The sequence below is a fragment of the Hypanus sabinus genome, chromosome 3, assembly GCF_030144855.1.
Source record: "Hypanus sabinus isolate sHypSab1 chromosome 3, sHypSab1.hap1, whole genome shotgun sequence".
In the NCBI taxonomy this organism is placed as follows: domain Eukaryota; kingdom Metazoa; phylum Chordata; class Chondrichthyes; order Myliobatiformes; family Dasyatidae; genus Hypanus; species Hypanus sabinus.
Window position 1 is genome coordinate 112,376,150 of NC_082708.1, and position 18,913 is coordinate 112,395,062.

Here is an 18,913-nt window from a genome sequence, read left to right on the forward strand (position 1 = left end):
TTCTCATTGGGATTGACTAATATCATGCATGAAAAGCCTTTTACTTTAGATATGTTTGTAGTGAGTTTGAAAGGAGTGCAGAAATTAAATGGGATGTAAATTTCCAAAAACAATAAATATTCAGAGAATCAAATAATTTGAAGTATCAACAGCAGGCAAGAAATATAGTTATATTTCCATTCCCAACCAAAATATCCCCAAACATTTATATATTTATACAAAATACAAGTATTTGTTTAATGCCAAATTCATTCAATATAATTCAGTAAGATCTGGCTTGCATATTGTGATAGCAAAATCATAAGAAATTAACAGATAAATTATTTTGGAGTAGCTGTGATGCTATTATAAAAATAATGTTAATAAGCACATTTTATACATATGCACGACAAAAAGTCATTTTGATTGCATTGAGCTAAACAAGAGCATCTCCTCCACAATCACCATCAGAACAGGTGAATACTTACGACTGTGTGGCTAAGCATGGCTCCAATGCCATATTCGAGTTTGCTGAAGACACCACCGTTGACTCAAAAGTGGTGATGAGTCAGCATACAGGAGGGAGATCGAAAATCTGACTGAGTGGTGCCACAACACAATCTCTTACTCAATGTAAGCAAGACCGAGGACTTCAGGAAGAGGAACTATCAGATGATCAGAGTTGGAGAGGGTCAGCAAATTTACATTCCTCGGTGTTGTCATTTCAGAGGACTTGTCATGGGCCCAGTCCATAAGCACAATTATGAAGAAAGCATGGCAGTGTCTCTACTTTCTTAGGAGTTTGTGAAAATTCAATTTGACACCTAAAACTTTAACAAATTTCTATAGATGTATGGTGGAGAATATATTGATTGGCTGTATCACAGCTTGGTATGGAAACACCAAAGCCCTTGAAAAGAAAATCATGAAAAAGTAGTGGATACAGCTCAGTCCGTGATGGGTAAAGCCCTCCCAACCATGAGCACATCTACACAGAGCATTGTCGCAGGAAAGCAGCATCCATCATCAAGAATCATGCTCTCTTTTCACTGCTGCAATCAGGAAGAAGGTACAGGAGTCTCAAGACTCACACCACCAGGTTCAGGAAGAATTATTACCCCCTCAACCATCAGGCTCTTGAACTAAGGGAGGTAATGTCACTCAATTTCACTTGCCCCATCATTGAAATGTTTTCACAATCTGTGGACTCACTTTCAAGGACTATTCATCTGATGTTCTTGATATTTATTGCTTCTTTATTTATTTATTATTATTATTTCTTTTGTATTGGCACAGATTGTTGTCTTTTGCACTCTGGTTATACACCCAGTTGATCTGGTCTTTCATTGATTCTATTATGGTTATTGTTCTATTATAGATTTATTGATTATGCTTGCAAGAAAGTAAATCTCAGTATTGTACATGGTGATATGTTTCCTTTGATCATAAATGTACTTTGAACTTTAACTCATTCTGCCCAAGTGAACAATTTTTTTTAGTTTAACTTTTCATTTTTACTTTTGGAAAAATATAGAAACATAGAGAAAAGGAATAGGTCAGCAATTCCTCAAAGCTGCTCTATAATTCAATGAGATCATTGCTTATCTTTTATCTTGATATCATATTTGCAATATTTTTCCCTACCACTTTAATGTTTTTCTGTCTAGAAATCTATCTCATTCTTAAATACATCCAGCAAGAAGGCTTCCACTACGATTTGTGGTGGAATGTTTTACAGGTTCACCACTCTCTGGATGATTTCTCAAAATCTTTTCAAGAAATTCTTCATGGTGTTCAGTCTGTTCCTAATTTCTCAATCAATATTACTAACTTGGTCATCTGAGCATTATCGTAGGGCTATTTATAGGACTTGATATTTTACTTTCTGGTAAAACACACCCCCATCCCCTTTACTCCACTCTGACCTTTTACCTCTTCACACCTGCTTACTACTTCACTCTGGGCCCCTTTCCCTATGGTCCACTCTCCTCTCCTATCAGATTCCTTCTTCTCCAGCCCTTGTCATTTCCCACCCACCTGGCTTCAACTATCACTTTCCAGCTAGCCTCCTTTCCCTTTCCACCAGCTTTTTATTCTGGTGTCTTCTTTCTTTTTCAGTCCTGAAGAAGGGTCACAGCCCAAAATGTTGACTGCTTATTCATTTCCATAAATGTTGCCTGACATGCTGAGCTCCTCCTGCATTTTGTGTGTACAATTGACTTGTATTTTCTACATTACAACTGGGCACAACACACCCGAAGAGATATTTCAATGAATATAAAGTGCTTTGGTAAGTTCTGAAAATGATTTGAAAGACTTTGTATAAATACAAGACTTTCTTTTATATTAAAGTGCATCACATATACAAGGACTTGAAATGAATGTTAGCATTCATTTCAAAAGGTCTAGAATATATCAGCATTGATGTGATGCTGAGGCTTTATAAGGCCCTGGTGAGGTCTCACCATGAGTATTGTGAACAGTTTTGGGCTCCTCACCTAAAAAAAAAAAGATGCACTGGCATTGGAGAAGGTTCAGAGGAGGTTTAATGGATTGGTTCTGGGAATGAAAGGGTTCCCATACAAGGAACGTTTGATGGCTCTGGGTCTGTGCTCACCGGACCTCAGAAGGATGAGGGGGGTATCTCATTGAAACCTTTTTAATGTTGAAAGACCTAGACAGAGTAGATGTGGAAAGGATGTTTCCCATAGTGGGGAGTCTAGGACAAGAGGACACAGCTTCAGGATAGAGGAGGCATCCAGTTAAAACAGGTGTGGGGAAATGCTCTTCAGCCAGAGGGTGGTGAAATTGTTGAATTTGTTACCACAGGTTGCTGTGAAGGCCAGGTCATTGGGTATACTTAAGGTAAAGATTGATAGGTTCTTGATTGGACATGGCATCAAAGATTATGAGGAGAAGACCAGGGAATGGGGATGAGGGGAAAAATGCATCAACCATGACTGAATGATGGAGCAGACCTGATAAAGTAGCTTAATTTTGCTCCTGTATCTTCTAGTCTTACAGTTGTGGTCTTGGAACTTACAGTACCACTTTATAACTTACAGCCTTTTCTAAAACATTGTACCCTTTTATTAAAAGGTTGCTGTTGCATTTTCAAAGATTACATCAACCATTTTTGTTATCCACACACTACAATTCACAATGCCTTAAAAAATCTTCAACCGGATCCCAATACAATTTTATCCCAATTCATGTCAAATCATAAAGAAAATGATGATCTACTTACAGTGGAAGAAGATGTATTAAGACATGGACAGGTTAAAATTGATGGGAGAGATATATGAGTAGCTAGCTGCACTGAAAGTGGACAAATTAGTCAGTTCAAATAGGATACATTTTAGTTTGCCTGGAGAAAGAAGGAAGTAAATTACAGATATCCTAAGCGTAATATTCTCACCATCTATAAATTCAAGGAAAGCACTCAAGGACTGGAAAATAGCAAGTGTTACATTCCTGTTCATGTTCATAACATCCATTTAATGTTCAACCAACCAAAACAGCATTAATATTTTCTTGAACACAAGTCAAACTGGCACCCATGAGATTTATCCTGATATGCTAGGACTGTAGGGATAAACTGATTGACTGGTAGTTATGGGATTTAAGTATAGGTGGAGCAGGTTACAGAAACAACAGTTTGGAGCAAAAGTATATTGGTTTATTGTTACATGTACTGAGGTACTGTCAAAAATATTGTTCGTACAGATCAATAATTAAAGCAGTGCATTGAGGCAGTACAAGGTAAAACAATATCAGAATGCAGAATAAAGTTTTATGGTTGCAGAGAACGTGCATCACAGGTAGACCATAGATGCAAGATCATAATGATGTACATCGTGAAGTCAAGAGCCCATTCTTATCCATACTAGGGAATTGTTTTGTAGCTTTTTAACAGCAGGATAGAAGCTTCCAAATTGAGCTGGGTGGTACGTGCTTTCAGGCTTTTGTATCTATCACCTGATGGAAGAGGGAAGAAGACAGAATGTCAGTGGCAGGTCGGGTTGTTGATGATTCAAGCTGCTTTACCAAGGCAGCGAGAAGTGCAAACGGAGTCCATGGAGGGGAGCAAATTTCCATCATTGTGTCCACAATTCGCTGCAGTTTCTTTCTTGTGGTCTCTGGCAGAGCAATTGCCATATTGAGTCACTTTGCAGATAGGATAACCCCTTTAGTGCATCTAGCTAAGATACATCAATAAAGTTTGATCATGGTCAGAGAGGACATGCCAAATTTTCTTTTGCCTCCTGAGGAGGTAAAAGCATTGGTGCGCTCTCGTGGCCATGGTATCTACATGGTTGAATTAGAATTGTCTATTGGTGAAGTTCACTCCCAGAAACTTGAAGCTCTCTGACCTTTTGACCTCTGCACCATTGACAGGCAGATAGACAGGCAGTCTGACTCCAATTACCAGAAATGTAGAGAATCATGAAACATTGAACGAAGGTCAAAGTTTAAAAAAGCATGGTGAAAAACATTGAATGGGGCAAATGGTCAATTCAACGTTCAAAGTTCAAAGAAACACAATAGAATACAAAAAAAACACAGACACACAACAAAGATTATCAGACATACAATGTGCAAAAATAAAAGAAACGTGGAAAATAATACATAAAACATGAACTGCAGAATCTCTGAAAGTTAGTCAACACTCACTAAGCCATTTCAGTGCTCAAATGACATATACAGGGAGTGGAGTGCAGTGATAGGTTAAAGATGAAATTTAATTCTGCAAAATGCAAAATACTTATAAACATGCCATTTTGGAGTATAACTGCGCTCTGCCAGTTAAGTTGATTATAGCAAATGTGGTGTTAACCTTGGTTTCTTCGCAGAATGTTTCAATATCATGAGAGGCAATATAAAGGAGGGTCTATAATTGTATAAGGGGTACACAGATGGAGAGATTAGGGGGTATATGTGAATGGTTCATTGAAGACTGCAGGGCAGATTAGAAAAGAGATTAAGGTGGCATATGGACATGCGATGGTGTGCTTTATAAACAGATATTCCAGTACCACTTCTTGTGATTTCGTTCTTGGATTTAATTTGTTTGTTTTGAGTCTGAGTCTGTGTGCATTCTAGACCTCACTCAGCACTTGCGTTAGTACATGAGCTACATGTGGAGTGACAATTGTGGAAACCACACGTTAAAGAGGGTAAAGAAGAGCTTTACTAAAGTGGATTCTAGTAATAAATGACTTTAGACCTGTGCATAGGCTAGAAAACAGAGGAGGATAAGAGGAGAACTGACATAGATAATTAAAATTATGAAGTAGAGTCTGTTCCCTTGGTGGAAGGATCAACGCAAAAGAAAAACAAACTGACATGACGACATTTTTTTTTTAAACAAAGCAAGTGGATAGGATTTGGAAGTCAGTTCCTCGGCATGAAACAGAGACAGCTTCAATTACAGTGTTCAAAAGGGAGTGGGATACGTGACTGAAATGAGAGCATTTGGAGAAGGTTTGGAGTATAACAAGCTGGACTGCCTTACAGAGAGCTATGGATGGTGGTGAACGCAAATGCCGAGTGAGGTGTAGAATGCACACAGACTCAGACTCAAAACAAACAAATTAAATCCAAGAACGAAATCACAAGCAGTGGTACTGGAACTTTTATGATTGAGCGCTGAGTACTCAGCATGAGGCCTTTATGCACTGACTCTCCATGAAGGAATGAATAATTCGCAGTCTGAATCTTAAACGGACAGCGACAGCTAATCATACCTCAGGGAATGGGAGCACCAAAATTTGGATGCTGGCCGCTGTTCAGTTGGGATCGTGACAGACCCCACCCACCAATTACAGTTGAATCCTGATGGCCCAGTGTGACCAGGATGGTGCTGCTGAAATTCCTCTATCAATATAGCATCTAGGTTGTCCCATGAAGGAATCCAGTTTCTTTCATCTGGGCTATATCCTTCCTAACTGATGAGGTACTGCCTTTTACCTCAAACTATGTCAGAGTCCAAAAGTTGCCAGACTGTGGAGGTGGGTTGTCCCTCAACATTTCTGGGAGGAGGAGATCATTTGGGAACCAGAGCCAAGGGGCTGGCACTCAAGGGCTTGAGGTGGGATGTGAAATGTAAGGTGCTCAGGAGTTGGAGATGATTGGTAATTGGGTTGGCATGTTGCAGGATTTTGAACAAACCATCGTAGCAAGGGTCCAATTCTCTGGATTCAACCTGGATGGGGAGATGTCTAGTTGAGAGCCAGACCACGAATTGGCCAACAATATCTCACTCACCTTAACCCATTTCTGGCAACACCTCTGGCCCAGTTGGTCCACTGATGGAACCCCCACCTCTGCTTCTTGTTCCAGGAACAGGAGAGGATGGTACACAAATTGTCACTTGAAAGGGGACTGTAACGTTCTCCTTCGGGTGTAACGAAACGCCGAATTTAACGTCCGGATAAACCACAGCCAATGCAAACCAGATCGCAGTAAGATTAACCATTTACTGTTCACTCTTCACATTAACATATGGTGAAAAAGCGTTGCTCTCACTGTGATTTCTCATGCCTGCAAAACTACTTCTGCTCAGGTGAGCCTCGTGGAAAGCCCCCACCCTCGCGCTAATTTCAAACCGGTGTTTTCCCACAAGACGCGGCGAAACCGGATGTGACGTCATCGCATGCCGATATATTTTACATGCAATGAATATACTTTAAACACTTCTAATTCTAACTAGAAAATACTATTGAATGAATTACTAAGCGAAAATATTATAAACTAAATAACTGTCGTAAAGACAGCACACTCCCCGCTTGACCTTCGTAAGGTCACAATGAGCAGAGTACAAAACTTAGTCTCTTAATCAGTCATTGGGTAGAAGTAGAATAACTTCTGTAACTGGCCCTTGGTAAATTTTCACATCGCCTTGGTCGGTAGTCTTTAATTCGATCTTCCTGACATGTCCATCCTCGCTAGGGAATGTAGCAGTGATTCTGGCCATTGGCCAGCTGTTGCGGGTGGCTTGCTTGTCCCTGAGCAGGACTAAGTCTTCAACTTGAAGATTCCTTCGGGGTTCTGTCCACTTTTGTCTCTGTTGCAACAAAGGTAGATATTTTTGTCTCCAGCGAGGCCAGAACTGATTTGCCAGAGCCTGGACTTGTCTCCATTGCTTTGTGTACAAATCCTTGTCTGAAAAGTCTCCTGGTGGAGGAGGTGTAGCTGCCTTCTGCGTAAGGAGCGTTGATGGCGAAAGTATAAAGGGGTTTTCTGGGTCAGAAGACACAGGTAGGAATGATTGTGCGTTTATAATGGCTGTGACCTCTGCCATTAGGGTGCACAGTACCTCGTGGGCCAATAGGGTGTGTTGCTGCATCTCAGGTTTCCTTTTCCGGGTTTTCCGTAAGGACGTGAACTGTTTGACTGCCTGCTCTTTGTTATCTGGTGAGCGCTGGCATGGTTCTCTGATAGGCAATGGGGCAACCCCATTATTTGCTTCATCTCTGAAGACCTTGGTGTCTTTGGGTTTTAAAGAAATGGTATCTTGAGCTGATTGTGCAAGTTTGTTTCCGTGCTCGGTTTGAACGAAAACTGACTGACCTAGCGTCTCGTCGGTTACTTTACGCTTGGTAATGTCTTGTTGTGCTTCTTTAGGGTACACCTCAGTGAGGCAGATCTCAGAACAAGAACGGCTTGACTGAGTTTGACCGCAAACTTCTGTACAGTTCGAGCTGACAATTGTTGTCCTGGAGTGAACCTCTCCCTCCCCGCCGTCCTGTTGTGGGGGTGAAGGAGCATTGTCGGTTCTTTCATTCTTGACTTCATCACGGAGCCGTGAGGGTAAATTTCCTTCCTCGTATGGATGTGATGCAATCGTGACTCTCTGAGGTTCCTCGTAGCTGGGGAAGTTATCGAATACGTATGGAGAGGGGAGACGAGCCTGCCTGTCTATTTGAGATTGTACATAGTCGCTTGTGCGTTCCAGTCTGGTCCTTTCTAAAGTAGATCTTGCTTCGGTCAGATCACGCGACCCTTCAGCTTCTTTTATGTACTTTGCTTCCGCCATGGCAGCTTCTTCTTCTCTTTCTAGCTGCAGCACTTGCAACTCTGTCGATATTTTTGTCATTTCCAACTGGGTTTCGGCTTCTCTGGCGGCCTCTTCTCTTTGTCTGGCAGCCTCTTTTCTTTGTCTGGCAGCCTCTTCGGCTTCTCTGGCGGCCCTTTCTTTCTGGATTTCGGCTTCTCTGGCAGCCTCTTCTCTTTGTCTGGCGGCCCTTTCGGCTTCTTTGGTGGCCAGTTTCATTTTCAAAACTGCTTCTTGTTTGGCGTAATGCAGTCGCACCTTGGCGGCTTCTGCCTTGGCTCTTGCCTGTGTGGACTTACTTGATGTCGTTCTACTGCCCTTGTCGCTGGGCGCCATCGACTTGATCCCGGATCGAGCTGACATTGCAGCACTTGGAACACCTGATAACGCCTGGGTGGGCTTACTTGATGTCGGTTTACTGCCCTTGTCGCTGGGCGGCGTCGACTTGATGCTGGATTGAGCTGACATTGCAGCACTTGAAACACCTGATAATGCCGCTTTTTCACTGTAACGTTCTCCTTCGGGTGTAACGAAACGCCGAATTTAATGTCCGGATAAACCACAGCCAATGCAAACCAGATTGCAGTAAGATTAACCATTTACTGTTCACTCTTCACATTAACATATGGTGAAAAAGCGTTGCTCTCACTGTGATTTCTCATGCCTGCAAAACTACTTCTGCTCAGGTGAGCCTCGTGGAAAGCCCCCACCCTCGCGCTAATTTCAAACCGGTGTTTTCCCACAAGACGCGGCGAAACCGGATGTGACGTCATCGCATGCCGATATATTTTACATGCAATGAATATACTTTAAACACTTCTAATTCTAACTAGAAAATACTATTGAATGAATTACTAAGCGAAAATATTATAAACTAAATAACTGTCGTAAAGACAGCACAGGGACATCACAATAGATGAATGCTAAAGTGTGTGGTGAGGAAGCGCCACCCAGAACAGATTGCCACTTCAAGTGGTAGGGTTCAACAAATCTAAACAGCAGAGTGCTCTTTTTAGGTCCTGGTTGACCCTCTCCATTTGCCCATTGGTCTGCGATGGAACCCAGACAACAGAGGCCCCAAAAAACTCACTAAAAGCCTTCCAAAACCTACAGGGAAACTGGGGGCTATGGTCGGAGACGACACCTGGGGAAACCATGAATCCTGAAGACATGCTGCAACATAAACTTGGTGGACTCTAAAGGGGAAGGGAAGGTAGCTTGGGAAGGAATACGAAGTGGTAGGGCTTGGAGAATTGATCTGCGATACCATGATAACGGTGTCACTGGTCTTCCAGCATCTTGGGGTAATAAAGTCCATAGAAGTGCAAGACCAAACATGAAGAGGGATGGGGAGAGGCTGAAGCAGACCTTGAATTGTGCTCAGGGTTCTTTATTTCATCTGCAGACATCACACTAAGACGTATCCCCGGATATCTTCAGTCACATCTCGCCTCCAGTGATGTCCCTGACAAACTCCTAGATGCCCCCTCTAAACGAGCAGGATTGGGAACAAAAATGTAGTGGGGAGGGTTTTTACCCCAGTCTGTCCCATGTTGCTCTCCGGCTTGGTGCACTCTCTATCAAGTCAATGTTTCTGCAGATAGATGCCACCACTCCAGAGCTGGGAATTATAGTTGAAGGCTTCTCTTCCTCGTTAGGTATGAAGAGAAGTCATCCGGTTTATTTTGATCCTGGGTGGTAAGAGTCTTGGGGGCTGTCTCAGGGGGTATTTCAGGAGCCCAGCCCAGAATGACACTAATAGACTCTTATACTGTGCAATGACAGCCAGGGATGACTCAGAATGAGTGTACTTTTGGGGAAGTGAATGAGATGGAGCAGGACTGATTCCATATGCTGGCCAACCTTGAGCTTAAGTGGGGACATTTGGTGGTTGATCTGCCTCAACATCAAAGGTCTCCCATCCAGAGCCAAGGCAATGGACCATTGGCTGAGACAGAAAAACGGGATTTTTTAATCTTCTGGCCAGTCTGAGGTCTAAAATAAAATATAGTCCTACTGTACTGGAGTCAATAAAAGCATTTAGGAAATGCTTTTGGTCTCCCCAAGAGAGACCACACTGGAGGGAGCTGAACTTGGTGTGAGGCTAGCAACCATCACTGCCCTCACTACACTGGATAGTCCTGGGAGTTTCCTGGAAGCTTAGGACAAGAGGTGGTAATATCTGGCCTCTCCACAATAAATGCAGCACCTCTCCCTCCCAACTTCACTCTTTCAGCTTGAAAGAGCCCGGTCTGGCCTATTTGCGTAGGCTCCTCAGAGGCTAGGGTCAGCTGCAATCGAGGATAAATCCTAGCCTAGGGAATAGGAGAGGGCAGAGGATGGTCAAGGAGCAGGATCCCTTTGGAGTAATCTCTTGGGCCTCAAGGGAATCCCTTAGCTCATCACTCAATCCCTTATGGAATAGTTCCAGTGCTATCATATTCCAGCTGCTCTCTACAGCCAAGGTATGTAATGCAATGGAATAACTGGCCACAAACCAATTCCCCTGGTGAGAATTGAAGAGCTTTATCACAGACCCATGTCCTCCAGTGGGGTGATAGAACACTCTCTTCAAAGTCACTGAAAAGCTGGGTGAATCATTCTCCCGTAGAGCAGTGGCTCTTCCAGTTAGGAGTGAGATGATATTGACTACCTTACTGCATTCTGACTGGAGCTTGGGAGGCTGTACCAGGAATCCTCAGTATACTTCAATTCACATTCATTCATATCCTGCAGCGATCATAATGGCTCAACCATGCTATTACAGGAGATTGCTGGATGATGCTGAACCCAAGTGCAGAGTAACATCTAGAATTTTAACTCAGAATCAAAAGAAATAAGACAACACAAACAAAATCAAAAGGCAAAATAACAAAGAGCCAAACCTGAAATTGGACTCCAGTGAATACTCAGCACGAGACCCTGAAGTACTGATTTGCCATGAAGGAATGTGGCAGGCAATAATTGGCGGTCTTAAAGGGACAGTGGCAGCTTATCACACACGGGTGAAGTGGAGCACCGAAACCTGGATGCCTGTCGCAGTTAGTCGGGGCGGGGTACCAATGGTCCCCGTCAATGCTTTGATCTCTGTGAACAACTTACTCTGAACTGAACATTAAAATCTCAAAGTATTCCTCAGCAAGTTATCACGGGTGACAGTTTGACTTATGTCCAAGAAAATATTGATGGTATTTTGGTTAGTTGAGCATGAAATGGATGTTGAGAACATGGCACAAAATCTGCTTCAGTCTTAATTTGGCATGGAAATGAAATAAAATCTCTAAAGCTGAACAAGCATAATTAACACATGATTAAAACCATAATGTCACAGACTGCTTTGTTACTTTTTGGTTTGCTGTCGAATTTTCCCCTTGGTGCTTGTGGTGCCAAGGCCGATGGATAACAAACAGGGAGACTGTAACTACACAGCTTCAAAGTTCAAAGTGAATTTTATTATCAGAGTACATATCTGTCACCACATATATGTATTCATATATATATAAGATTCATCCAGGAATCAAGAAAGGATTAGCAATGTAAGACACAGAATGAAACAGATAAGAAGAAATGAAAATCTAACAGGGTGAGAACATGTAAAGAAAGATCCTGATGATGAATGCTATTAGAGTTGCATTGTTAGATTTATTGTGTTTGATTTATTATTCTAATATAAATAATAGTAAAATAAAGATAATGGTGGAGGTAATTATTGTTGCAGTTATAGCAATGGAAACATAGGAATTAGCTGGATTAGTCATAAATATGGCATGATTTTACAGCTAATCAGAGGCTTTGACCATAAGTAGCATGAAAAACAATCAGTCAGAAAGATCTGGAGTGAGCAAATAAATAAATATCTGGAGACCTCCTGGCCTGAAACTATGCCTTTTGATTCAGAGATGAGATGATGTGGTAGAATTTGTGCCTGCTTGCCCTGAGGACTCTCAGCAACAAGCACCGTATTGAAACAGGTGGGCTACAGCAGCTCAGCACCTTACTGCTTGGGAACATTCCAGCTTAAAGAAGGTTGAAGCCAATCGCTGAGACACAAAGATCTCCCCCAAAGTCAGACTCATACTGTACGTTCCTGTTGTCTATGCTTGGGTTGAGTTGGGCCAATCACTCATAACTGCTTTCTCATGTCTTGCATTCAGTCTCTGCAGAGAGACTACAGAGTCCTCTTCAGGTACCAAGACTGGGCAGAATATATAGAAAGCCTGGTCTTCTCAAATGTTAGGGAGTCCCCTCAGCCATCCCAATTGTGTCCTAAGGAATGCAGGGAATTATATTTGGCACAGGCTTGGTTGCAGGAGCTATTAGGAAGATGAATTTTTTTTTAAAAAGTAGTCTTTTTTTTCTCCACAATAGAATTTCACCCAGGTTTATTCTCTTTCCGTTTTTCACTCCTCAGATACCAACAAGGCAAAAAAGGTTTCTGCTGGCTTGGTTTACAAGTGCCTTGGGATTTTACACACTGGTACACCTGCAGGCCTGAGGGCCAAACTTACTTTGAATTCCCCTGAAGCTTTAACCTGGAACCACAAATATCCCCATGTGGTAGGGGACTTGGACTGACAAGGAGAGGTTCACTCATTTGGATCTCCACTTCATATTCAAGCACGTCAGCAGAGATGACTGAAAGTGAGAAATGAACCACTGCGCTTGTGCACAAATAGTGGTAAGCATACGTGTGTAAAATGTGCTCCTGGCATTGCTGCTGGACCAAAAATGTTATGTAAAACCTCGTTTTGTGTTTTTTTGCAGTCATGTTGCTCTTCCATGGGACAACGCCATCCATACAGAGATTAAGTGACCCTTCTGTTGACAATTAAAGCATCTCACTGTCCTGAATCAACACTTGTGCCAAATGATTTCTATAGCAGTGAGAGCAGAGTTTTCCACCAGACCTGTTTAATCTATCATTTATGTTCATGTATCATGATCACAATGATGGAACCCCCCCCCCCCCCCTTTATGCTCATGTCATTGGTCCATGTACTGTTTTTTCACAAACATTTGGTACTGGCAGAAATTGCTCCTTGCTTTTAAAGACTATTTTCATAGATGCAGTTATTTTACATGTCTAATCGAATGCCAGCTTTACTGTGCTTAGTTACTTGGACTGGAAGTTCTGATCAGTTCCACATACAAAATAGAATATGGAACCTATGGAACATAAAGCAGCACAGAACAGGCCCTTTGGCCCACAATTTTATGCTGAACCAACTGAAAAGTAAATTAAAAAAAAGCAAAACTAATTCTTCCACTACACAATGTCATATGCTTCCATCTTCCTCATATCCATGTGCCTACCTAATTGTCTCTTAAAAGCCTTTAAGGTATTTGCCTCCACCACCAAACCAGGCAGCACATTCCAGGCATCCCCCGGTCTCTGAGTAAACTTAACCTTCACATCCCCTTTGAACCTACCTCTCCTCTCACCTTCAATGCATGCCCTCTGGTATTAGACATCTCTACCTTGAGAAACAGATTCTCCCTGTCTACTCTATCTATGCCTCTCATAATCTTATCAATAGAACATCTAACAAATCTTAAAAGTAAGAGATTCTGCAGAGGCTATAAATCCAGAGCATTACACACACACACACACACACACACACACACACACACACACACACACACACACACACACACACACACACACACACACACACACACACACACACACACACACAATGTTGGAGAAACACGGCAGGTCAAGCAGCATCTATGGAGAGGAATAAACAGTCAATGTTTCATGCCCAGTCCTGAAGAAGGGTCTCAGCCCAAAATATTGACTGATTATTCCTCTCTATTGATTCTGTTGAATTCTATTGATTCTGTTGATTCTCTATTGACCTGCTGAATTTCTCCAGAATTTTGTGTGTGTTTCTCCAGTCTAGCAGTCTATGATCTATGAATTTTCTGAGGTCAGATTTTTCATAGTTAATTTATAATCATTTATTATCTCACCTTACGTCTGATTAGCAATTTGAAGTATAGCTTTCCATAATTACTGATAGTAATGTGTTGAAATAACGTTGTGCCTTACTTCAGTGGACATCAATTATCCCATGAAAGTAAGTTTCAAGCATTGCACAATTATCAGGCTATTTTGTATCTAAACAGAGTCACCTTTAAAGTTTAAGTGTGCATTTATTCTGTGCAAGTTTGTCATCGCCCTCTATTTCAAAGCTTCTATTTTTCTTAAATATCATTTCCTTCCATTCAAAGAGCAAGGGGGAGGTCTGTCATGAATCACATTTTCATTTGCACTAAGATTTGAAAGCATTATCTTGCTAAGTCTTCATCTCAGACTTGCATCATTAATCCAATCAGCACACACAAAATGCTGGAGGAACGCAGCAGGTCAGGCAGCATCTATGGAACAGTCAACATTTCGGGTCGAGACCCTTCATCAGGCCTGAAACATCGACTGTACTCTTTTCTGTACACGCTGCTGGCCTGCTGAGTTCCTCCAGCATGTTGTGTGTGCTGCTTGGATTTCCAGCATCTGCAGATTTTCTTATACTTGTGTTAAATATTTAATTGTGATCTGTGTGGACTCGCACTGCCTACGTCCTTGACGACTTTACCAGTATTAACAGAATCCTATCCTTGTCAGAAGTGTAAAATGTGCGTGCTCACTCAGTTCTTCACCCATAGCACAGTGTCACAGATGGTAATGCGGTTAAGTCAGAGAGCAGAGCTTAATCCTGATCTCTGGCATGATCAGTGTAGAGTTTGCATATTGTCCTTTTGCCCAACAGGTTCCTCTGGGTGCTCTAGTTCCCTCCTACATCACAACTACATGTGGGTTACTGGGTAAACTGACAAGTGTAAATTGCCCTTCGTGTTTAGGTGAGTGGTAGATTCTTGGGTGAGCTGAAGAGAACGTGGGGAGAATACGAAATGGGATTAATGGAGGATTAGTTTCCAATGGGTGACGTGCACTTGATGAGCTGAAGGGCTTTTATAATCCTGATTAAGTCCATCACGGAGCAAGATGGCCAAGGGATACATGTGAACAATGAGGATACAGTTTACTCAGGGCCACCTGACACTTTTCTGGGACTTCATATACACAATACTGCAACTAGTGAGTGGTTGGTTACATGAAACAATACTCAGTGAAACACCAGCAATATATCCACAGTCAATCTCTGCTATCTGGCACATGACAGACATGCCTAATGCTGATTGATCACATTTGCCACTTAGTCAAGTTGGCCCAGCTGTCCCTTCAGTGTGGCCCCTCTTTCAGCCCAGTCATTTCATCAGAAATGTTGGTAACTAGAACTGAATAACAAAACTTTCCTTCAGTGTGGCCCCTCTTCCAGTCCAGTCATTTCATCAGAAATGTTGGTAACTAGAACTGAATAACAAAACTTTCCTTCAGTGTGGCCCCTCTTCCAGTCCAGTCATTTCATCAGAAATGTTGGTAACTAGAACTGAATAACAAAACTTTCCTTCAGTGTGGCCCCTCTTCCAGTCCAGTCATTTCATCAGAAATGTTGGTAACTAGAACTGAATAACAAAACTTTCCTTCAGTGTGGCCCCTCTTCCAGCCCAGTCATTTCATCAGAAATGCTGGTAACTAGAACTGAATAACAAAACTTTCCATGTACCACCAACTGACGGTTTTGATTAATTTCAGTGCGTGAAAATGTTTGGGGTGCTGCTGAAATAAAGAGACTTTAAATAGTATTTATTAATTGATAGATTTTAGTTCATTCAAGACATGTACTCCTTCAAACTATAAATGAATTATGGATAGGCAGTATAGTTAGTTAGTGTTGGCGGGTGGCCAAGTGGTTAAGGCGTTTGTCTAGTTATCTGAAGGTCGCTCATTCGAGCCTTGGCTGAGGCTTGCGTGTGTGTCCTTGAGCAAGGCACTTAACCACACATTGCTCTGCAACGACTCTGGTGCCAAGCTCTATGGGTCCTAATGCCTGGACAACATTGATGGCGTGGAGAGGGGAGACCTGCAGCTTGGGCAACTGCTGGTCTTCCATAAAAAAAAACCTTTCCCAGGTTTGTGCCCTGGAAACTTTCCAAGGTGCAAATCCATGGTCTATCATGGTCTAACGGAGGCCTACACACACACACATAGTTAGCCAAAACATTCTTAAGGAGGAAAAAATTCAAGCAGAAGCTGAACAATTACAGTATCTGCTAAGATTGTAGCATATTCTTTACTTTCTTAATCTTAACTGTATATACCTGGGTAAAAGAACAAGACTGAAAATAATATTATATTCCAGTAAAGCCTGACATGACAGAGCTGACTACCTTAATGTAAAAGATTACTTGCCATGTAAAGAGCATGACTGAATGCAAAGCTCAATAGAAGCCATGCAACATGATTCTTTTTATTAGAAACATGAGGAATTCTTGGTTGTACAGGGGATAAGAAAACAGTTTTACAGACACTTGAATGCCAAGGTCCAAGAGAAAACCTGTGGTTTAAGGAACAAATAGTAGGTGGAAAGACCCCAGGAGATCCAGAAACACTAGTTACTACAACAAGCATAGATTCTTCAATCATGGATGTACTACACGACTAGCTAAAGGCCAAACACTTAACTGGCTCCAATGAGAAGACTAAGATCAGAAGACAGATTTTCAAAAACAGACAGGCAGTTCAGCAGCTGATGAAAGTAAACTTGTTGGAGCACCATGATTCTGCCCTTGACAAGAGTACCCTTGGGTTCACTCCACAGCTCTCTTGATCCTTTCTGCCATCACTGCCCAACAAGGAGCTGAAAATGACATTTTCTTACTGAAAAACAAGGCCATGAGAACAGACAATGCCCTTGATGAAGTCCTACAGCTTGCTGGGCTGGGTTTCACTCTAAATTCACAGCATCATCTACATCAGGGAAAGGGAGGATCAGGGAAAAAAAAAGGCTCTTGCATACACTGTTACCATGAGCAGCATCAGAGGAGGCAAATCCAACTGTCCGTCATATGGAAAATTGTTACCAGACTCCTCATCAACTACCTTCTTCCAATAGCCAAAGAGCAGCTCCCTGGATTACACTGTGGATTCCATCCGAAGCACAACAGTCATGACGTGCAGAATGTATCAACTCCAGGAGAAATGCAAGTACATATCATGGCACACACCCATTCTGATTTTGCAGAAGATTTTGAATCAAGAGTGACTGCGGAATGCCCTACCAAATTCTGCTTGCCTGCTCAAATTTATCTTTGTCTTACATCTGCTACATGACAGTGTGCAAAACTATGTATTTATCCAACAAATCCACAACAAACCCAACCTCAGTAGGAAATGGTGTCAAGACTGTGACATTGGCGGAATGCTCTTCTAAATCTTTTCACTCCAATACTACACTTATCTCACCTCTAGCTGTCTTCTTGCTAGAGTGTAACTAACCTACATGGAAATTGATCAGTCATCTCCATTCTTATACAATGTCACTCCAACATGAGTCGTTAAGCTGTCATATGGAGAAGACATTTGTTTATGTGCATGTTCAAAGACTATGCTCAAATTTGTTCACTGGAGTGGCTGATAGAATGAGCCTTATTTCTATCATGGGTACAATGATCCACTACTAATTTGTCCTAGCTACACAACAGTAAGTACACATGATGATTCTTGGGAAGCCCTATCCTAGAAGCTACCTCTCAGCAAGAACAGACATCACTGCTGAAATTCACAATTACACTTAGTGAGTGAAAACAGACTTTGGTCATCTGAGGAAAAGAATTTTTAAACATAGCCTAAAATTTGTGGTCTACATGAGTAATCTCTGCCCTCCTGTGTGCTCCTGAAAGATGGATGATATAAAGCACGTCACTCAAAGTACAGGTGAGACACCACCTATGCTGTTGGTACAAAGTCCTTCAAATTCACCAGGGGGATAAGGAACATTGGCCTTCTCTCCTGAGCACTGAGGCTCGGATTTTACTGAGATAGCTCCAATGGGCAGCCCATGTTGTTCAGATAACAAGAGGTTACAAGGTGGACACTTGAACGAAATGAACCAAGGATGTTGTAACCACACCAATTCTGACTAATCACTGCCCTATAATAGAGGAAGATTCAGCAATGAGTACCTCAACATTTCTGTCAGAAGCATATGGAGCCTAGTTTCATACACTCCCAAATTGTTCACCCATCAAACCACTTAACTCCTCTTACACCTGTAGGACTCTCAGTACCAGTAACTGTGGTGTTAACTGTTCAAGCTAACAAAATGTCTTCTCAGTATTGTTATAATGAAATGGCTTCTCTGTAATGTTATTTAATGCTGTAATGGGTTTCTGTTGCTGGAATGTTTGGGTTATGGCTGCAGATAAGGGGGGAACTAGCCAATGGAGAATTGTTATGATATTTTGTATGTGTAAGCTGAGTGGGAGTTTGCGGTCTTTCTCGGGAGGAGATTGAGGAGGACGGACATGTGGGGAGCTGACAGCGGTTCCAGTGCAATGGATACTGGACGTCGGTGGATCAGACAAAGGTTCGGAAGGTCATTGTGGATGGAACCGGGGGCGTGAGCTCCAACGTATTAAAATATTATGTGCACAAACTGATAAACTTATTGATTTGGCACCTTTAGGTTATCTGTTTTTACCTACCCATCACTAAGAAATAACTATAATGTTGCAATTATTTACTCGCTTTTGGGTATTGCCTGGTATTTGTGTTGCGAGCATGTACTGGGGTGGGGGGTCATTACATCACATTCACACCGAAGTATTGCACTATTGGCGGGGCAATGGCGGTTCACCCTAGGTGAACTGGGGTAAATTGGGGGTATGGAGGCTACACACCTACTATGGAAGAAACTATGGGTGCTACATTGACCTTGTTCAAACTGGAACAAAAGGTGTCACGGTCCGGTCCAT

At 42.0% G+C, this 18,913-nt stretch overlaps 1 protein-coding gene across 1 annotated transcript in view; it reads right to left on the minus strand.

Moving 5' to 3' along the window:
- fstl5 (follistatin-like 5) overlaps window positions 1–18,913 on the minus strand; it is a 502,898-nt gene that overhangs the window by 167,446 nt on the left and 316,539 nt on the right. The gene's annotated exons all lie outside the window — the stretch shown is intronic.